Genomic DNA, 22,409 nt, shown 5'->3' with positions numbered 1-22,409 from the left:
TACAAGATATCACACCACCCACTTGAGATGTGTTCTCACGGCTTGTACAATGTTCTTGATTTTCAATTAATTTCCCCATACTGTCCTCATTAATTGTACTGAGTTAAAAATAAACATATTAAAATAAGGAAAGAACCCTACATGAGGAAGGTCTTTCGGGAACGAGAAAGCTGCGGCAGAAGAAAGAATGTGGAAAAAAGAAGTATAAAAACTGTGAGCCAAGAAGAAGTTTCAATCGCTTTCTGAGGGTTGACCGAGCGAGACGCATTTGAAGAAGGGTTGTCGAAATACACCATTTCGCTTCAAAAGTAGAGGTGAGCATCTAAAATTTTACAGGAAAAACCTACTGTCAAAGCTACGATTTGTTCTTGTTTTTTGTTTGTTTGTGATATATTTGTCTTGAATTCAAAGTCCATGCTCCCACTTGCAACCTTTTCTTATTTTTTCTGTATTTTTTTCTTAATATTCTGCATCATTAATCTCCAACCAGTGGTGTTATTTCTTATGTTCCCCATCCTTAACCTCGACGGTCTGTTTAGATTTTCATTACTGTAGATGTGTACTTCGACTTCTTCAATATGTTACTGCATGATTACTCAGATTTGGACATTCATATGTATTATCTACAAAATTTATGACGTGACAGACATCTATGTGTCATGGGTGAAGAAGATGGATACACACAAGAGTTGCTAGTGTTGCAACAAATTCTTATAGCTTCCTTTGTGTTCCTGACCATTGTGTCGCGTTACTACGCCAAATTTTTAACTAAAAGAAAGCGTAGGCCACATAGAAGACGTGTAAGGCATGATGATCCTGAAAGAATAAATGCTCAAGTGAACCACTTACGTAGGATAATTGACATAGGAGATGTCCAATGTATTTTTAATTTGCCAATGACTCGTAATGCATTTGCACGTCTATGCTATCTCCTAACCCATGTCGGTGGCCTAGTGGAATCTAGCTATATACGAGTTGAGGAAAAGGTTGCCATGTTTTTGTCTATTTTAGCACATCACAAGAAAAATAGGGTAATTGTCCATGACTACCTACGTAGTGGGCATATTGTCAGCACTCATTTCCACCAAGTGCTAAGATGTGTTTTGAAACTACACCCGTTACTTCTCATGAAGCCAGATCCAGTGACCTAAGACTGCTCGAACGAAGCTTGGAAATTTTTCAAGGTACAATGATATAAACATTTAGTAAACACTTGGTCTCTACAGGTCCTTTCCTCTGTTTTCAAACTACACCCACTGTCGTTATCTATTTGAATTGTCGTCGTGTATTTTCACAAACTTTGTAGGGTTGTCTTGGAGCATTGGACGGTACCTACGTCAATGTTCAAGTACCTAATAAAGACAAGCCAAGATACAGAACAAGGAAAGGAACAACAACTGTTAACGTATTGGCAGTGTATGACCGTAACATGAATTTCATTTATGCACTAACAGGGTGGGAAGGATCGGCGGCAGATGCTAGGGTTCTTAGAGATGCAATTCACCGAGAGGATGGTCTAAAAGTTCCGCGAGGTGTGAATTATTTTTCATTATAATACTCTATCATGTTAATTGGTGCATAATACGAAAGGACCACAAATTATATATTTTAAATTTTGTGTTACTTCTACCTTATAACATGTGTGTAGCACACTCCAAATCTTTCCTAACTTTGGCAAAACTTTACAGGATGCTACTATAAACTTTACAGGATGCTACTATCTATGTGATAATGGTTATGCAAACGTCGATGGATTCTTAACACCTTACAGGAGAACAAGGTACCATATGGACGACTAGGCACTTGGAGCTAGAGGTCCACAAAACTTCAAAGAGTATTTCAACTCAAAACATTGTCGTGCACGTAATGTAATTGAAAGAAGCATTTGATCTATTAAAGAGACGGTGGGCAGTATTACGGAGTCCGACATTTTATCCTTTGCAAGTTCAAAACCATATCATATTGGCATGTATGCTGTTACATAATTTCATCCGTCTTGAAATGCCTGAAGACCCACTAGAAGGGGTTGATGAAGTAATTAATGTCACAACAGAAGCTGCTGAAGAGGAATTTATTGACAATATCGAGTCTTCCCCAACTTGGGATTTGTGGAGAGATAACCTTGCAATGTCGATGTATAATAATTAGGTATCATACCAAATCTAGAACATAAACTTTACTGTATTGTAATACTTGTTGTGTTGCTTGCAAGCAAGACTTGTCCGTCGTTATCACAGTTGTGTTGTTGCACTCCTGATGACACGAGTGTTGGATATATCTTTTATGTGATTCATGATCTAAATTTACGCCATTATATTTTTCTCTTTATTATCATTGTGCAGATGGTTATTTTCTTGTTAATCTATGAATCAATGTGCTACTTTAATTCGTCATTATTTTCTTATTGGCAGGTACTACAGGAACACAAGTAAATATGGACATTGGAACATGTAGCAGTACAATGCGTAACAAGGTGAAGAAAACTGAAAAAAGTCGTCAGGTGTGGAGTGCTCGTGAGGAGGAAGTATTGATACAATCATTGAAAGAAGCAATTGCAAATGGATGGAAAAGTGAGAACGGTTTCAAGTGTGGCTACTTGAATTTTCTTGAGAAGGCAATAATGAAAATATTCCCAGGGACCGACTTACGAGACTGTCCACATATCAACTCGAAAATTCATGTATGGAAAAAAATCATGGAACATTGGTTACCATGTTGAGTAGAAGTGGAATGGGGTGGAATGATACACAAAAAATGATCGAGGCATCAGATGAAGCGTGGGACGCATTTGTGAAGGTGACGATTACTTGAACGTAAACAATTTGTTTACGTTTTTATTTTACATTACATATATTTTCTGTAAGATATTTTAATTATAAAACTGAATCTCTTTTCTTTAAAATATAATTGACAGATTGATAGTAGCGTCAAAACATGGCGATTCAAGTCATGGCCACATTATACAGATTGGTGTGAAATTTTTGGATTTGATCATGCAACAGGGGAGAGAACATCAACTTTCGCAACTGCAGTTCAACAAGTTCTAAACATCCACGATGTCATAGGAGCTGACGTGAATATAGGATTCGAAGACATACCTCTGAACATGGAGGGTGGTGGTGAGTCTAATTCTGTTGCAAATACTAACTCCTTCACAGCATCGGAGAAGCAAAAGATAGCTAAAAAGAAACGAAAACAAGCAACGCAAGGTGAAGAATTATTTGTTGATTCCATCAATAACTTTACTGCTATGACAAAGGAGGCAATAGCTGATCTTGGTAAGCGTCTTAGTCATGACTACGAGATCGCGATGCCTGTTTCAAAGGACGTACTGGAAGTGTTACAAAAGATTCTTGGACTAAGCAAGGATGAGAAGCAGAAATATTGATAGAGAAACCAAAGAAGTTAGCATTGTTCTTTAGCCTTCACGACGATGAAAAATTATCGTTTGTGTGAAGGATTACTAAAACTGATTGACAGTGCTGTGTTCATATTATCTTGTTGTTTTCTATGTTACCTTTCCCTTTTGTTCATGTGGTATTGAAATATTTGTATTTTACTATGTTGAAATAACTGTGCTACGTCATGATACGTGACTTCCACTTTGTTGGCACATGTATATGGATTTATTTGGGGAAGAAATGTTACATGGTATTCCAGAAAGTGAATGTCTTGTTCATAGAATTTTCAGATTACTTGTTTCTAGTAATATATGTGCAGCTTTTAGATCAACAATATTTGATATAAATTTTCATAAAAATATGATATACTCATAATTATACATTGATGTTGGGTTATGAAGAGAATTAATAGACGTAGAATATAGACTAAAAAATAATATTTTTCATGAGTCGGATCGAGATGAGTCGAGTCAGGGATGCATAATTACAATTTGTTGAACTAAATTTGTTGTATGAGTTTAACGACTCTTTATAAACAATTATAAACTTTCATAATTTTTATTTATTAATATGAGATACAGGTATCATCAAATATTTAATATGATATAACATGAATAAACAACTATTTTATCAAAATGGGTGCGCTACACATGATCCATCCAAGATATAAAAATAAATTTATTTATATTATATCTAAACTTTTGTACCAATTCGAAAGGAGAAATGGAAACGAATGGAGATTGGCGATGAAGATGTATTTAAATATAATCCCCACCATGCACCTACACGTGGTTTACGCTTGCCTTATCGACAAGTAATTGGCCATATGATGCCAGCCCTTTTATTAAACAACTTTTAGTGCTATATATGTTTTGATGACGATTCACCAGTATTTTGATGACCATTTGGTAACTTGTTTTTTATATGCACCGGACATGTTTGATATCACAAGAATTCCTTCGCTGTGCATGGACAATCGAATTGTAAGTAAAGTTGTAGGCTTCCACGTACTGTTTTCGTACAATTGTGCTTCTCAATGTGGTTTCAAAGATTTTAAATAAAAAAACAGGAAGATGAATAAGCAACTGTGTGAGAAATGAGAAATTGAAGATTGCTGTAACACCCATAACCCATGACAATAAACTATAAATGCAATAATGCGGAAGCCTTATAAAAGATTTGGAGAAAAGTAATAATTAATAAAATTTTGGCAAAGTTTGCACCTAAATATAGATTTACCAAATATTCACAAGCACACAGAATAAACATTACCACAAACAATCTATCTAAAATACACATAAATCCCATCTCCATAAATACCAAGTGTTTAACAAAAGATGTGACATAATTTTCTTGTTCAAAACATGAACCAAGGTGCAATATTCAAAATCATTTTAACAAAATATAATTCTCCAAAATTTGGCATATGCACCTTCCATGCCTCGACACTTCTATCGCTATTCTTTTTTACCTGCATCACATGACATAACTGGAATGAGTTTACAAAACTCAGTAAGTGGAACTTTCAATAACAATTACATATACAATAGTGTAAAGAAAGGAATCATTACAATAGAACCATAGGAAATGCCATCGTTCAATGGAATATATAGATAACAATTATAAGATGGCATTCTATCAACCATTTCTTTCATTTTCCTTATATGGCATTGATAGTCATCCGTCGATGGTATACATGTACATTTCAGTCAAAATCAGTCACTGTACATGTTAAATGTTGATCAACTTCCGTTATGTAGGTTAAGAAGTGCTAGAAGCACCACCACCACCATATAACTATCAAGCCATAAAAAGAACCATTGAATCATTGTATCAAACATGTAGTGTGCATGTAATTAGAACTAGCTCATTTCTTAGCAATTGACAACAAAATTCTTTTCCTTTTCTTTCAATCAATGAACCATTACATAACAAGTATATAATCAATTAATTAAAGGAGCTAGGAACAATAACAACATCATTCATCATACATATAGGCCATGAGATGCATTCAAGGAAAAATCCCACTTACAACCAATAGAACTTGTTGTGATAGCTTCTTGGTGGTTGATCCTACACTACAAGATCAAGATTATACCATTAACTTCAATCTTCAACCTATAAATTACCATTCAAGCTTAAACCACCATTCCCTTCACTTCAACCAAATACCCAAAAGATAAATTCCCTTACCTTGGTTACTTGCTCTTGAGGATATGAAGATCACACCTCCAACTTGAAGATTCAAACCTTTGAAAGAAAGGAATTAAGTGAAGAAATGAAGAACCCTAGTTCCTAAGTCGATGGTTGCAAGAGGGAAGAGAGAAATGACTAACTTATTGGCTTAGAAACTCTTAAAAATATGTTTTCTAAACCAAATACATGGACCCCGTGCCCCCCTCCGTGTAGAGGTCCGTGTACACTCGGGAAATCACTCATTTTTCATGGCAGGACCCGGACCCCGTGTAGGGGTCCGTGTAGGGGTCCGTGTAGGGGTCCGTGTACCACTGCCAGGGGCCAAAACCGCAATTTGTCTTGCGAATTAGCCAAAGTGGTAAACATGAAAGTTGTAGCCCTATGTCTTTTCTTGAATCTCCCCAAATTTCACGTCATTTGGAGGTCTGAGTAAAAAGTTATGTCCATTCTCCCAACATATGTCAGTGCAGGAACAATGAAACACACGACACATTTCGGGCCACTTTTGACTCATCTTCCTCAACTCTTTGAACCAAACTCAAAACAAGAAAGTTGTAGCCTTGGATCTTAGCTTTCTAATGCAATTGGGCTCATGCCATTTGGATCAATATCCCATTCATTATGCTAAAAACCGTAACAGATACCAAAATTTTCATATCGTTTCTGCACCCCAATTACCTATATGGCTCAAACCATCCAAACCATCAATCCAACTCCCGACATTATACCTTCATGACAAAAAAAACTCCTCAAATACATAACCATCTACTTAACCATACCAAAACCATACAGTAAATAACCATGAATACAATGCAATAACCATATTGATGCTATAACATGCAATACCAACCCTTCCATCAACTATACTCATAAACCATAAAAATAACCATGATCAATAATAACTTAATCATATATCCATAACACCAAACTATAGAATAACATCATTGACAATAGAAAGATAAAAGGTTGGGATATTACAATCTCCCCCCCTTATAAAAATTTCGTCCCCGAAATTTGCTTACTTCAAAATAAATCTGGATAACGTTGTTTCAACTCTTCCTCTGGTTCCCATGTAGCCTCTTCAATCACATGATTCCTCCAAAGAACTTTAACAAAGCCAATTTCTTTGTTCCTTAGCACCTTAACTTTGCGGTCAATAATTTGAACCGGCACTTCTTCATAGCTCAGATTAGGCAAAAGATCCAATGCTTCGTGTCGAAGAACATGGGATGGATTGGACAAATACTTCCGTAACATTGAAACATGGAAGACATTGTGAACTCGATCCAAATCTGGTGGCAAAGCCAATCGATACGCTCTTTCACCAATCCTATCCAGAACCTCGAAAGGTCCAATATAGCGAGGACTCAACTTACCTTTCTTTCCAAACCTCATAACTCCCTTGAGGGGAGCTATCTTAACGAACACATGGTCACCTACATTGAATTCCAAAGGCCTTCTTTGAACATTTGCATAACTTGTCTGTCGAGATTGAGCTGTCTTCATTCTCTGTCTGATCAGTGCGACCACATCAACCATTTGTTGAACCAACTCGGGTCCCAACATCTTCCTTTCTCCTACTTCGTCCCAATATAAAGGTGATCTACACTTCCTACCATATAATGCTTCATATGGTGCCATGCCAATCGATGACTGGTAGCTGTTATTATATGTGAACTCGACAAGAGTTAGCTTCGAATCCCAACTACCAGGAAAGTCAATAGTACAGGTCCTCAACATATCCTCAAAAATCTGTATAACTCTCTCTGATTGCCCATCGCTCTGAGGATGATAGGCTGTGCTAAAGGCCAACTTTGTACCCAAAGCTCTATGGAGACTTTTCCAAAACTCAGATGTAAACCTTGCATCACGATCTGAAACAATCGACACGGGTATCCCATGAAGTCTTACAATCTCTTGGACATACGTCTCTGCATATTGAGTCATAGAATATGTCGTCTTGACAGGGAGAAAATGTGATGACTTGGTCAATCGATCCACGATCACCCAAATAGAATTATAGCCTTTTTGAGTTCTTGGCAACCCAACAACAAAATCCATAGTGATGTGTTCCCACTTCCATTGCGGTATAGGTAAGGATTGCAATAAGCCTACCGGTCGTTGGTGCTCAATCTTTACCTGCTGACAAGTCAAGCATTCAGAAATAAATACTGCTATATCGTTCTTCATACCTGGCCACCAATACAGTTGACGAAGATCTTGATACATCTTGGTGCCCCCTGGATGTACTGAATAAGGTGCAGTATGAGCTTCCGTCAAAACATCACGGCGAATAGCATCACCAACAGGAACACAAATACGGCCTTGAAATGTAATCAGACCATCACTGTTCAATCCAAACTCAGAATTCTCCTTCTTCTCTGCCTTTGCTCTCAAGTCCAACAAAAGAGTATCCAACTGTTGCTCATGCTTAATTCTGTCAATCAAAGTCGGTCGAATAACTAAGGCTGAAAGTTGAGCGATCGTACCTTCCTCAACCAATGCGATCTCACTTCTCTGCAAATCCAACAATAGAGGCTTTTGAATCATAGAACCCAATTGAAGACCTGACTTTCGGCTCAATGCATCAGCAACCACATTCGCTTTTCCTGGGTGGTAACTAATAGTGCAATCATAATCCTTCACAAGTTCTAACCACCTTCTCTGACGCATGTTAAGTTCTTTCTGAGTAAAGAGATACTTAAGACTTTTATGATCTGAGAAAATCTCACATTTCACGCCATATAAATAATGTCGCCAGATCTTCAAAGCAAAAACAACGGCTGCCAACTCAAGATCATGAGTCAGATAGTTCTTTTCATAATTCTTCAATTGAAGAGAAGCATAAGCAATGACTTTGCCTCGCTGCATCAACACAGCACCGAGACCTTTCTTCGAAGCATCTGTATACACCACAAATTCTTCAACTCCCCGAGGAAGTGCTAACACTGGAGCTGAAGTCAATTTGTCCTTCAACACTTGAAATGCTTGCTGACATTCATTAGTCCATTCAAACTTAACTGTCTTTCTCGTCAGAGTAGTAAGTGGCAAGGCTATTTTAGAGAAATCAGCAATAAAACGACGATAGTACCCTGCCAACCCAGGGAAACTTCGTACCTCAGAAACTGTCAAAGGAATAGGCCACTTCTTAACTGCTTCAATCTTAGCCGGATCCACAGCAATTCCTTCCTTGGAAACGATATGACCTAAAAATGCAACTTGCTCCAGCCAAAATTCACACTTCTTGAATTTGTGAATTTTGCATATAACTGGTTGTCCCTCAACTGCTGTAACACGATCCTCAAATGCTCACTATGTAGATCGCGAGTCTTTGAATAGATTAAAATATCATCAATGAAGACAATAACAAAACTGTCAAAATATGGCTTGAAAACCCGATTCATAAGATCCATAAATACAGAAGGAGCATTAGTTAATCCAAACGACATAACCAAAAACTCGTAGTGACCATACCTGGTTCGAAAAGCCGTCTTAGGTATGTCACACTCCTTTACTTTCAATTGATGGTACCCTGACCGCAAATCAATCTTAGAAAATACAATAGCACCTTGCAACTGATCAAAAAGATCATCAATTCTGGACAGAGGATATTTGTTCTTGATCGTTACTTTGTTGATCTCTCTATAGTCAATACATAGTCTCAAGGACCCATCTTTCTTCTTCACGAATAATATCGGTGCCCCCCATGGAGATGAACTTGGTCTGATAAAGCCCTTGTCTAATAACTCTTGCAATTGACTCTTCAACTCTTTCATTTCAGTTGGGGCCATTCGATAAGGGGCTTTAGAAATCGGTGCGGTACCTGGTTCAATATCAATAACAAATTCCACCTCTCTATCTAGTGGCAACCCCGGCACATCATCTGCAAAGACATCAAGATAATCCCTCACAATATCAATGTCACTCACATTCCCACTCCCTTCTCTAGTTATATCCACCACCGATGCTAGAAACCCATGACAACCCTTAACCAACATCCGTTGCATTTGCAAGCAAGAAATAAAAGAAAGGCCAAGCGAAGTACCTGACCCCAGTGAAGACCCTGCTATCACCATGCTTTGAAGGAAAACGTATTGTCTTGGCTACACAATCTATCACAGCTCGATAAGTAGATAACCAATCCATTCCCAAAATAACATCAAACTCAATCATGGGAATGACAATCAAATCGGCATTCAACAATTCATCATCTACTTGAACAGGGCACACTCGGATCACACTTGAAGAATGAATATAATCTCCCGAAGGAAGCACAGAAAAGTGGACAATTTCACCAATAGGAACAAGACCCAGAGAATGCATAAATTGCTCATATATAAAAGAATGTGTGGCGCCAGTATCAATAAGAGTAGTAGCTACCTTGCCTGAAATAAGAATGGTACCTGAAATGATTGACGAATCAGGATTAACTCCTTCCTTGGTCAAAGAGAAAATACGCCCCTGAACTCGACCCTTGCCCGATGATTGAATGCAATTGATGGCAATGTGCCCAACTCCTCCACATCTATAACATTTGTTGCTTCCAACTAGGCACTCTCCTTTATGAGGTTTATGGCATTTAGGGCATAAAGGCTTATCTGATTCAGATGGCATCGCAGGAGCTTTACCGCGATATTCTTCCTTTCCTTTCCCCTTGTGTCCTCCTTTTCCTCCTTGAACTGAAGCTTGACCCTTTTGGACAAATTTTTGCCTCCTGAATTGTCTTTCTTTATCAATCTCTTTCTCATCATATTCGGCCATCAATGCTTTCTCAACAATCTCCTTGTAAGAATTAGTCTTCGACATTCGAACATCTCTTCGAATCTCCGCCCTCAACCCCCGCATAAAATGCTCGGCTCTATCTTTGTCGTTGCTAGCAATGAAAGGAACAAAAAGACAACCTTCTTCAAACTTCAAGATGCAATCATTCATGCTCATTGTCCCTTGCTTTAGCTCCAAGAATTCTTTCACCTTGCGGGCTTTAACATCGCTAGGAAAGTACTTATCATAGAACAAATCTTTAAACTCATTCCATTTCAATGTTTGAACATTAATCGATACCTTGGTTGCTTCCCACCAAATTCTTGCGGTCTTGGTTAAGAGAAACACAGCACAACTCACTCGATCTTTATCATCAAAGTTAAGGTAATCAAAGATCGCCTCGACCGCCTTCACCCACTCCATTGCAATTAAAGGGTCCGGACTCCCTACAAATTCGGGTGGATTCATCTTCTTGAATTTATCATAAGCTCCCTCAACAACTCGTTGATCACGACCTTGGCCTCTACCTTGAACCGGTGTTTGCAATCGGAGAAGTTGCTGAATTTGTTCCCCATGCACTTTAGCTTGCTCATGAAGTAGCCTGCCAAACTCATCAACTACATTAGAGGAAGTACTGTCTCGGTCTTCTCCGGCTCTCTTTCTAGGAGGTACTTCAGGAGCTTTTCTCTTGGGTGGCATTTTCCTATATTGCATCTCAATTTAAAATCATTTTCAAACCATATTACATGTAAAGCTTATCATCATACCAATACATCAATAAGATGCAGAAAGGTACATACCGAAGTGTCACAAGCATAGGAAGACATGTGCCAAATCATTGGTCCGAAAAACGTTGCTCTGATACCAATAAATGTAACACCCATAACCCATGACAATAAACTATAAATGCAATAATGCGGAAGCCTTATAAAAGATTTGGAGAAAAGTAATAATTAATAAAATTTTGGCAAAGTTTGCACCTAAATATAGATTTACCAAATATTCACAAGCAAACAGAATAAACATTACCACAAACAATCTATCCAAAATACACATAAATCCCATCTCCATAAATACCAAGTGTTTGACAAAAGATGTGACATAATTTTCTTGTTCAAAACATGAACCAAGGTGCAATATTCAAAACCATTTTAACAAAATATAATTCTCCAAACTTTGGCACATGCACCTTCCATGCCTCGACACTTCTATCGCTATTCCTTTTTACCTGCATCACATGACATAACTGGAATGAGTTTACAAAACTCAGTAAGTGGAACTTTCAATAACAATTACATATACAGTAGTGTAAAGAAAGGAATCATTACAATAGAACCATAGGAAATGCCATCGTTCAATGGAATATATAGATAACAATTATAAGATGGCATTCTATCAACCATTTCTTTCATTTTCCTTGTATGACATTGATAAGTCATCCGTCGATGGTATACATGTACATTTCAGTCAAAATCAGTCACTGTACATGTTAAATGTTGATCAACATCCGTTATGTAGGTTAAGAAGTGCTAGAAGCACCACCACCACCATATAACTATCAAGCCATAAAAAGAACCATTGAATCATTGTATCAAACATGTGGTGTGCATGTAATTAGAACTAGCTCCTTTCTTAGCAATTGACAACAAAATTCCTTTCCTTTTCTTTCAATCAATGAACTATTACATAACAAGTATATAATCAATGGATTAAAGGAGCTAGGAACAATAACAACATCATTCATCATACATATAGGCCATGAGATACATTCAAGGAAAAATCCCACTTACAACCAATAGAACTTGTTGTGATAGCTTCTTGGTGGTTGATCCTACAACACAAGATCAAGATTAAACCATTAACTTCACATCTTCAACCTATAAATTACCATTCAAGCTTAAACCACTATTCCCTTTACTTCAACCAAATACCCAAAAGATAAATTCCCTTACCTTGGTTACTTGCTCTTGAGGATATGAAGATCACACCTCCAACTTGAAGATTCAAACCTTTGAAAGAAAGGAATTAAGTGAAGAAATGAAGAACCCTAGTTCCTAAGTCGATGGTTGCAAGAGGGAAGAGAGAAATGACTAACTTATTGGCTTAGAAACTCTTAAAAATATGTTTTCTACGCCAAATACATGGACCTCGTGCCTCCCTCCGTGTAAAGGTCCGTGTACACTCGGGAAATCACTTATTTTTCATGGCAAGACCCGGACCCCGTGTAGGGGTCCGTGTACCCACTGCCAGGGGCCAAAACTGCAATTTTTCTTGCGAATTAGCCAAAGTGGTAAACATGAAAGTTGTAGCCCTATGTCTTTTCTTGAATCTACCCAAATTTCAGGTCATTTGGAGGTCTGAGTAAAAAGTTATGCCCATTCTCCCAACATGTGTCAGTGCAGGAACAATGAAACACACGACACGTTTCGGGCCACTTTTGACTCATCTTCCTCAACTCTTTGAACCAAACTCAAAACGTTGTAGCCTTGGATCTTAGCTTTCTAATGCAATTGGCCTCATGCCATTTGGATCAATATCCCATTCATTATGCTAAAAACCGTAACAGATACCAAAATTTTCATATCGTTTCTGCATCCCAATTACCTATTTGGCTCAAACCATCCAAACCATTAATCCAACTCCCAACATTATACCTTCATGACAAAAACAACTCCTCAAATACACAACCATCTACTTAACCATACCAAAACCATACAGTAAATAACCATGAATACAATGCAATAACCATATTGATGCTATAACATGCAATACCAACCCTTCCATCAACTATACTCATAAACCATAAAAATAACCATGATCAATAATAACTTAACCATATATCCATAACACCAAGCCATAGAATAACATCATTGACAATAGAAAGATAAAAGGTTGGGATATTACAATTGCACTCACACGTACTAAAATAAAACGCATTAATAATTAATAATGCTTACGACACAATATAGCAAATACATTTGTACTTAACCATTAATAAGGTGTGTGCAAACCTTTACCACAAGCTTCACAACAAATACACAAAAAGGGCCGCAGCAAACTTACTTCAACTTTCAATCTACCATAACATATATACATTGTTGAGAAGCCACAAAAGAAACAAAAAAAGGTCATACACACCATGAGATTAAATATCCAACAAGACTCTCAGCCACTTTTTTTCATAAGTGAGCAACTAGAATGTGAGCTTTGGATATCAGTTGTTTTGAAATCGCACTCGTTACCTACACCGCTCACCGTGCAATGCAAAGTCTTCATCCGACTACAGCCACCATTTTCAACATGTAGAAGCACATCATTCTTTGCTGTCAGCCTCTCCTTATCACATGAGGAGATTTTTTCTCTGCACACAAAACAGCTACATCTTGGGCACAAATGGATTTTTTGCGTTTAGGAGGGGATGGTAAAATCTCAACTTCGTCGTCTGAAGTGAGATAAACGTACCCGAAGTCTTCTTTCCAGTAACTGGGCAATAGATATTTCCAACTACTTGTAACACTATCATCAGAAGCTTGTTTATTTTTCTTACTCATTCTCACGTTGAAGTAGATGAGGAAGAATGATATTTGAATATAATATTAGGTCTCCTCTATGCACTTCATCTCATACGTTTGTAAGCTTTAAATAAAGAATATGTACTCACAACTAACTCATTAAAGGCAGTCAAAACACAAATGTCAAATTGAGTTAAATTGATTTGAAACGTGGGGTAATAAGATTCTGCAAAATGAAATCTTTTGGTAGTTGGATAATTTAAATGCATGTAATAATTATCAAGTTTATTCATTTACATAAATGCTAGAATAACGCATTTTATGGTGTAAAATAGGACTCATATGCCAGTTATAAAAATCATATGTATGAAAGTAGACACATTAATAAAACAAAATAGGAAGGATACATACATTCATTTCATGTGCTACATTAATAGTGACAAGTACATTACATCTGAAGAAGCATATACACTATCTTAAAAACAACTGGTACTTCGTGCTTAATATCATTGAAAAATATTAAAAAGGATGTCACAAAGGATCGGTACCTCGAAAAAAAAATGAGTATGCATTACTAACCCGCATTGAAATCAAGTGTCATGGTTGGTGGGTATAACCAAATGTATGTATCTTGCATTAACTTGCTTCAAATACAAAGATTGTTACAATCGCATCATACATTTTCCAAGCAAAAAAACTGTGACAACTCATGTCAGAAGCAAGATACGTCACATATAAACCCACGATTAACATCCCAGAAACAGTAGCAGCTTAAACGATCCAACCGCATAGTGCTCTAACATAGAAACACGTTCAGCAATGCATCTTACTTGGAAACAATTAAAACTAATATTGCTAAAAGGATGACACAAAGCAAAGAGGAAAAGCAACCAAAACAACAACATATTTGCTCTTCAGTTAATTTCGGGGCTGGTTGGACATGTTTGGGAAGGTTTGAGGGCGAGATTGACCTGTGGTCGATATTCGATGTCGATGACTCAGCTTGGTTTGACGACTCATTGAAGGGAGGCTGGGTGTGCACGTTTTTTCTATTACCAAAGTTGGTCGATGGCGCACCACTTGACACACTTCCGTTAAAAGTTGGCTCCATATTAGGCATGCTATGGAGTCCATGGTATTCATCATATCAGATAAATTTGTTTGGATGCTTCAAAGATGCCGGACAGATGTAGTAATACTTCCTGGGACGTGTAGCAAACTGCATAGTAAATGTTCTAAATCAGACATAAAAAAAATGGCATTGAAGAATAGTGTAGTCAAATGATCTGTCAAATAAACAAAATAATCAAACTTGCTTTGTCTACAAACATGAATCCAATAAAAATATGCGAAGCATGAGATGTAAACAAAAATGAATTTCTCTCATTACACTCACTTTGATGACATTAAGCAATAAATAACTTCGACTAAAATAAACATGATTCTTAACATCGAAGATGCTATAAAACTATCATTGCTCGTAAATATCCGTCCGATTAACATAAGTTAACAAGAAATTAACAATCTAACAACATAATTAAAAATATCATCTAAATTATGTGATCCCTAAAACAAAGTTCGAAAAACAAAATTGAGTACAGTGGGTAGCAATTTTTCACAAAACAAAAATGAAATGACCTGATGAAAAAATCACTTCGAATTAAAGAAGCTGAAAATGCTACAAGATTTCTAACAAAGACATCAGCTTAAAAACCTGAACGACCAACGAAAATGATGCAAATAAATGAAACATAAATACGTATCTTAAGTTCGGACGCCACCGTTTTCTTCGGCACAATTGTTGATTGTGCCGGCTGAGATGAGTTAATGGTTGAAGGGGAACGAGAAATAGAAGGTGACGTGCAAGTCTGAAGAAGGGATTTGAAAATGGAAATGTGCTTGACTGCAAACCAGTTCATTAAAGAAGAAAATGAGCTGTACACATATACTCGAAACATGTGCAAGGGCATTGTAGTACTTACGCGTGATTTTAATTTTTTTCTTTTATTGATGTGTACTTGACAGTATATGTTATCACACTGTAACAAACACTATATACTATATCACATGTAGTTTAGTCATCCGTATCTTAAGTCTTACTATCACTAATATATCTTATCCCAAGGTTTACTCAATCACACATATCAAACGGTGTGCTATTGTAGCCATGAGCCGTAGCCTAACGTTACAAGCCTATAAGACCTATTAACCTTGTCACATTTATCCAATATACTAGTGGAGAAAAGTTGTTCAAGTCAAGCTTATGGACACCTGATAAACATGGTTAATGAGTATAGACTTAAATCATTTGCATGCAAGCATCTCATTGTGTGATTTCATCTTTGGTATACTTGTATTGAATATCTTTTAAACTAAATAATCACCAATAAAGTCCTTTGTGATCTGTGTAAGTAAATGTGTATTTTAATGAAGTGTGAGTTGCACCGAACGGAAGACTTTTTAAGTTTATAAGGTGATTTGACATTGTGAATCTATTTGCGCATTCGATAAGGTAAATAAACATTGACATATCACACACGCACGTGATTCTCGAGTAAATATGAATCATATGAAAATAAATCAATCTGAGGCCACTGTCACTTTATGCATATCCATGACTATAGTTGTCAGCATTAATTCCTTGCTTGAGTCTTCATTCCTATTATTTGTACTTTTATTTTGCTCGGGACTTGCAAAAATTCAAGTTTGGGGGGTTTGATAAGTGCAAGAATTGCACTTAATTTATATGTTAACCCTTTTTATCTATGCTGGTTTCGAACAGAATTACGCGTGGTTTTTGTTGTTTTTGTGTCGTACAGGGGATACACAACTAGTTGATGGTTTGGAGCAATTATAGATGTTTTTTAGCGTGAAACTACGATAGACAAGAGCTGCAGCGCCAAAACTAGCGTCGCAGCACTCATTTGTGCGAAACACAAGCGCCTAGGCGCTGCCCAAGAGGCGCCGCGGCGCATCAGTGCCGAAGTATAAGCGCCGAGGCTCTACCTACACAGCACCGCGGCGCTAAAAGCCGAGAGTCAAGCGCGTAGGCGCTAAGGAATAAGCGCCAAGGCGCTAACCTTCATAATTGACGGGCGCCACTTACTCAGCGCCGCGGCGCTAATGGCGGCGAGACAAGATTAGATGGGCTTCGACTTACGGCCCAGAAAGGGGGATAAAAAGAAATCGAGGGTTTAGAACTGAGGGAGCCGCCTTGGGAAAGAAACACACTGAGAGAAGAGAGGCGCAGACACGAGACGAAGAACCAGAGTGCGAAGAACGATCACGAATACGAAGAACGACGGATCTGGGGACGGAGACGACACTTCGGATTTGTCATCTACTCTCTCTCCTTTATATTTTCTTGTATTTTGATTTCTAAACCTTCGAATATGTGTTGTTTTTATTTAGAATTCATTATGAACTAATTTTCTAGTCTAGAGAATGACTTAACTTTGTGGACACGATGATTTGACGCAGTGGTTTATTTGATTGAATTCCGCTCTTGTTTAATTGTGTTTTATGTGTTTATTTCACTGCAATTTACTGGCCATAAATTGTTTGTTGTTTCATTAATTCTATAACTCGGGAGAGGGACTAGGATTATAGATCATTAGAGGCACATCGTTGAATGTTTATATCGTTCGGAAGACGTATAACTTTAGCGAGGCTTAGGTAAGAACATTGTTAGCATTTATCAATTAAACTTAGATTTTATTAGGAATAATTGAATCGAATTTTGATTGATACATTTTATTCGTCACTTGAGAAATGAGAAATAAAATAATTAAGTGTTCTTGGTCATTAAATAATTGAAATTCGTGAGTATAAATTTAACTGGGAATAATTATCGTGGAAACTTGGTGAAATCATTTCTCTAGATATTTTCTCTCATTGTTACTCCTCAATTCGGTTATTAGATTAATTATTTGTTTTCAATTAATTCGTTTAAGTAAACCAAATCTCTTTTGATTTTTCTAAATAAATTTGAGACTATTTTAATTACAAGCATTATTATAATTTTAGTTCACACTCCTTGTGGGATCGACACTCGTACTCAAAATTTCATTCTACTATAACTTGATATCGTGCGCTTGCGAGCAATCAAGAAAACACGCAACAAGTTTTTGCTAAAAATTTTGCAAATTGATCATCCAAATTCTTCTTTTTGAATCTCTGAGGGTAAGGAAGAGTCGGCTTAAATACTGGAAGTTGTTCAACTTCAACTTCAACTTTGGATCCCTCGGTTTCCTCTTCTTCAACTGTCTTCTCCTTGTCCATTCTCTCCTTAGGACTTTGTACCTCCAATTCCTTTCCTCTTCCATATATTTTTTTTCACAACTTTTGATTCACGTCTTTTCATTGTTTTTCTTTTTTTTTTTTTTAACTCCTTTCTACACAAATTTTTTTTTTCAAGGAGTATTTGAATCATTCCAACGCCGCCAATGAACTTATTTCTCTCAAAATTTAGGTAGGACAATAAGTGTATAAGTTTCATTAGGTAGTTGTTGTGGGATGTAGAATATATACAAGTGGGGGCTACTTGTGTGTCATTGACACACACCACTTGATTTTTAGTAGGCTCAAAGTGGGACACTAGGGATATTTCATTTTCGTTTGGTAGGCTCGAAGGCTCAAAACGGCTCCAAAGATCGCTTAAATCATTCCTATGTCACATATTATCCGTATTTCACCTCGAAAAATGTTCAAACAAGTTCTAGACTTTCGTCAATCCATTAGTCAACTCATACAAACCAATCACATGTAATTTTCATACGCAAATAATAAGAATGTATTGAATCCTTCACCGGGGTTCAATACATCAAATGGGGAAGGGAAGCCATCATTTGAGGACTTGGTCGGGACATTCGTTTCTGAATCTGGTAAGAGTATGGCTAGGACTGAGTCTAGGCTTGACAACCTAGAGACCCACATGGCAAGTATTGGTGCGACCTTGAAAATCCTTGAATCGCAAGTGGGGCAGATAACAAAGCAACTCACGTCTCAACCATCAGGCGCAGTCCAAAAGAATGCAGATCCAAATCTGAGAGAAGTGAATGCCATTTTTATACAGCATGAAGAGTTTGGTGTGGTAGGCAGAGAAGAGAAGGAGGTTGAACCCACACCTGTTCGGGATAAAAAGCCAACTCCAACCAAAAGAGCCCGAGGTAAGAAATATGAGAGGTATGATTTAAATCAATGCATTGATATTTCTTTACTTCCCTACCCCCAGAGATTCTTACAATTACAAGCTGAATTTCAAAAGAAAAAAGGTCTTGAAGATCTCAAGAACCTACACACTAATAATGAGTTTGCAGATCAGATGGAAGGTGAATTTACCGAAGGAACACGAAGAAATCGTCCTCAGAAGTTGCTAGATCCCGGTGAATTTATTATGCCGTGTGAAATAGGGGGTCATTTAGTGGAAAAAACTATATGTGACTCAGGAGCGAGCATAAATATAATGCCAAGTTCTCTCTATGAGAAACTTGGATTGAGCAGGATGAGGCCCACATGACTAAGCTTACAGATGGCAGATAAATCGATCAGGACACCGTTGGGCATCGTGGAAGACGTTGAACATCGGATCGACAAATTGAAGGTTTTAGCAGAGTTCGTGGTACTTGACACGGAGAATAGTCAGAACGTTCACGTCATTCTAGGATGACCATTATTGGCTGCTGTTGGAGCCATCATTGACGTGAAACGAGGAAAGATGACCATGGAAGTTGAAGGTCAACTGGTGGCAATAAAGGCATCCAAGAGATCATACGACCCACCTTGAGCAGTCTAGTGACAGTCGGGCTGACGATGTTAAACCAAGCGCTTGTTGGGAGGCAACCTAACCAGTATCTTTTATTGCTTTCGTTTTCTTTATTTGCTTTTCTTTTATTTTCAGTAGTATAATTGCTTTTACATTTTATTTTTATTTAATTTGGCATGTGAAGATTAGATACTGATTTATGTGTTTTTATGTAGGTACAAGTTGAAACAGGGCAAGGAGAGAACTCACTTTGGCAAAAGTTGCACCTGAATAGAGCCTAAGCGTTGAAAGCCGAAGGTTAAGCGCCGTGGCGCTACTTACTAAGCGCCGCGGCGCTTGTTCGTATTATAAAAAAAAGGGGATCGAGACTTCATTCTTCAGAAAACCAAAGCAGCGACACGGCTCCCCCACTCTTCACCAACAACAAAATCGTCCCCCACCATAAATCTCCCACATATTCAACCTCTAAACACCACAATACACCACCCATATCATCCCCAAACCAAATCCACTTAAATTTGCTACTCCTAGACCATCCTTTGGATCTCAAATTTCTGAAAACAAATATTCAACGGACCAACACCGGAGGAACTACAAGCATATCTGGGTCAACCAATCATAAGGTAACAATCTTTGGTGTAGTAAGTTCTGATTTTAGTGCTTGAATCCCGAAGGGTTTAGGTTTTGAAGTACGTACGCCAAGTGTTCGATCAATTGTCTCAGTGAGTTTGTTGTTGGGAATTGTTGGAGTCAGAGAATTGCTTGTGGAATAAATCGTTAATTGATTATTTCTATTGATATTGGGGGTGTTGCATCGTTGAATATTGTTGTTAAGTGAGTTGATATTGAATTGAAACATGCCGCCGAGGAAGAAAACCAAGCAGATTCAATCTGGGGAGGGCGAGTCGTCTACCGCTACTTTTGATAGACGACGATTCTGGAATGCCGCTGCGGCCGAAAACTATTCCAAATTACAAGATAAAAGCATGTAGCGAGAAAGAGGGATGGATCAGAGCATATCGGATTGCACGACATTGATTGTTGCTAGGAATATTCATTGGGCTGAGTTTGTGAAACCGCCGACAGACTCCGTGATCTCCCTTGTGCAGGAATTCTATGCTAATCTAAAGGTCAAACACGAGAATTATCAAGTGAAGATGCGGGGGCGAATGGTTGCCTTCGATAGCACAACAATTAATTCACTGTATTCGATGCCAGACATAAAATAGATGGGTACACACTGTTCATGCAAGAGGCCTACCCATATGAGACGATCATTACCACACTATGTGAGCCGGGAACGATTTGGAAACTGAATAATCAACGAGCCACATTCACATTCCCTGCGACGTCCATGAAGAGGGAGGCATACAACTGGTACCACTTCGTCACCTCGCGATTGATGCCATCTGGTCACGTATCTGATGTGACAAAATCAAAGGTAGCCTTGGTTTACTGTATCATCACCGGCATGACAATTGATGCGGGCCGCGTGATTATGACTTCGTTGTTGCAGGCTTCTCGGGGCACTTCCACTGTGAGTATGCCACACTCCTCTACCATTATTGATCTATGTCGGCTAGCAGGGGTTGTGTGGGAGGATAGCAAGGCATTATTGCATACAAAAGGCGACATCTTACTTGTTGCTAGACTCCCACGAAATCGGAGACAAAGACAGATTACGAGTGCTCCGGGAGAGGCTTCAGGGAGTGGAGCACAACCACCTCCCGTCCTACAGGCACGTGCAGGGAGGGGATAGACAAGCGCACGAGCGTCTCGATGATATCGAGCGTATTACGAGGCGACAGTGGCGGATGACACGAGAGCACATGGACTACGTGTACGATTTTAATCAGGTGCTCGCACAGCAACACCCTGCAGCCGTATTTACTCAGCCACCGGCATTTTCACACAGACCTATCGAGGATGACGAGGAGTACTATGATGACGAGGATAGTGAGATGTCGGGCGAGGACAAAAATTCCTGAAAAGCGCTGTGTGAGGTACGTGTTCCCATATTTTTCTTGCCTTATTACTGTACATTGGGGACAATTCACGTACTTAAGTTTTGGCGTTCACTATCGTTTTCACTATCGTTCACTCTGTTTTAATTTTGAGTTTCAATTTTCGGAAAAAAAAAACTTGTTTATCTATTTCATTGCATGTTAGAATTGTTAGGACTAGTCATGGATAAGCTATTGTGAGGCCGATGATGAAAATAAAATCGTGAGTCGGAAGCAGGAATGTGTTCTTGATTACTTGGGAGTCACATTTTAATGCATTGTCATGTTTGTTGATATTATCGGTGCTCAGAGACAATTTGCGTGCCTGTAATGCTAATTAAACGAGGGAAATCTGATTGTTAGTAATTCTCAGTATGACATTGACTGACACTTTTGCGAACGCAGAGATGATCTAGGCAATCTTTTTTCAACATCTTTTGGCCTATCTTCTTTATTCATTATCAATTGTTAGCCCATCGAGCCCAAATCATTATCAATTGTTAGAATGAGATGCTTGACTTTTCTATGTGCACCTAACTCATATATCATTTGATTGAAAATTGCATGTGATTGGTTTGTATGAGGTGACTATTGGATTGACAGAAGTCTAGAACTTGTTTGAACACTTTTCGAGGTGAAATACGGATAATATGTGACATATGAATGATTTAGGCGATCTTTGGAGCCGTTTTGAGCCTTCGAGCCTACCAAATGAAAATGAAATATCCCTAGTGTCCCACTTTGAGCCTACTAAAAATCAAGTGGTGTGTGT

At 38.0% G+C, this 22,409-nt stretch overlaps 1 pseudogene; it reads left to right on the top strand.

Moving 5' to 3' along the window:
* Positions 1 to 284: 284 nt before the first annotated feature.
* Positions 285 to 3,680, top strand: LOC142530219 (uncharacterized; annotated as a pseudogene).
* Positions 3,681 to 22,409: the final 18,729 nt, after the last annotated feature.

Source organism: Primulina tabacum, chromosome 16 (genome assembly GCF_025594145.1).
Source record: "Primulina tabacum isolate GXHZ01 chromosome 16, ASM2559414v2, whole genome shotgun sequence".
Taxonomy (NCBI): domain Eukaryota; kingdom Viridiplantae; phylum Streptophyta; class Magnoliopsida; order Lamiales; family Gesneriaceae; genus Primulina; species Primulina tabacum.
Note: the sequence above shows the minus strand (reverse complement) of the source record. Positions and strands in the feature narration are given on the sequence as shown.